Raw genomic sequence first — 1,326 nt, 5'->3', positions numbered from 1 at the left:
TATATATATATATATATATATATATATAGGTTGGTTATTATACAACCCTTGACATTTGTGCAACTAATACAACCCAATCTCAACCGTCCATTTCATTGATGAATATGTGATTTCATAGAAGTTTTGATTGTTTCCTAATATAAAGTATTAATCATAATTAATGAACTCTATTTATATTCCATAAATATTCAAATCATAATAAATGAACTCTCATCATTTCTATAAATATCTCAATTAATTGGGTTGCAATGGTTTTACAAATACACAAGGTTGTAAAAGAAATTTACCCTATATATATATATATATATATATATATAGAGAGAGAGAGAGAGAGGAGCGTTCGAATAAAAACTTGACACATTTATGTAAACCGTGTAAACCAATCTCATCCATTCATTTTTTTATCAATGGCTAAGATTACATTACTTTATTTTAAAAAATTAAAAATTAAAAAATAATTAATATTTATTTTATTTCATCAATAAGGGTAKAATCGGTAAACAAATTTAATTCATAGTATTTTTTATTCAAGGCAACAATATCAGGTAAATTATATTATTAATGAAATTGATTCACTTTGTGAAGTAATATACTATTTTAATGTTAACATTTTTTAAAATAATGTATAATGAATAATTTCATAAAAAATTAAAATAAATGATCATATTTCGTTTTTTTTAATTTACTTGTAGACGGATTCGTTACATTTTAGTTAATGAAATTTTTTCATTGTTTAATACGCTTATTAAATATATGATTTTGCAATATCGAGTTTCATTATCCTCATTTGATATTGAAACTCATTCATATTTTGCAATGATTAATCGATTTTGTCTATGCACCGGTTTCATTTAGCATTTCATTTACTTAACCATTCACCTCCAGCATCATTGTTCATGTCTTAAAGCGGTTCATGACTAACTGTTCAATTACATTATGAACCCGTTTCAGGGACATTAACACGTTACATCCATTGAACGAATCCCCTACGTAATCCTACAACGTGGTTGGCCATGAAACGAGATCAGCAATCATTAACCGATTGCAAATGAACTCGTTTCAAAGTCAAGTCTCCGAATAAACGGATCCTCATCACACACAATGCAACATGGATTACTATGAAACCTGAACATAAATATGTTTCATCATCATTGTTTAATGCGCTTATTAAATTTTATTATTATGCAATATCTAGTTTCATTATCCTCAWTTGATATTGAATCTCATCCATTTTTTGCAATGATGAATCGATTTTGTCTATGCACCTGTTTCATTTACCATTTCATCAACTTAACCATTCACCTACAGCATCATTGTTCATGTCTT

The sequence above is a fragment of the Cynara cardunculus genome, unplaced genomic scaffold, assembly GCF_001531365.2.
Source record: "Cynara cardunculus var. scolymus isolate 2C unplaced genomic scaffold, CcrdV1 Un_Scaffold_2617, whole genome shotgun sequence".
In the NCBI taxonomy this organism is placed as follows: Eukaryota; Viridiplantae; Streptophyta; class Magnoliopsida; order Asterales; family Asteraceae; genus Cynara; species Cynara cardunculus.
The sequence above is the reverse complement of the archived record's forward strand: the minus strand, read 5'-3'. Positions refer to the sequence as shown.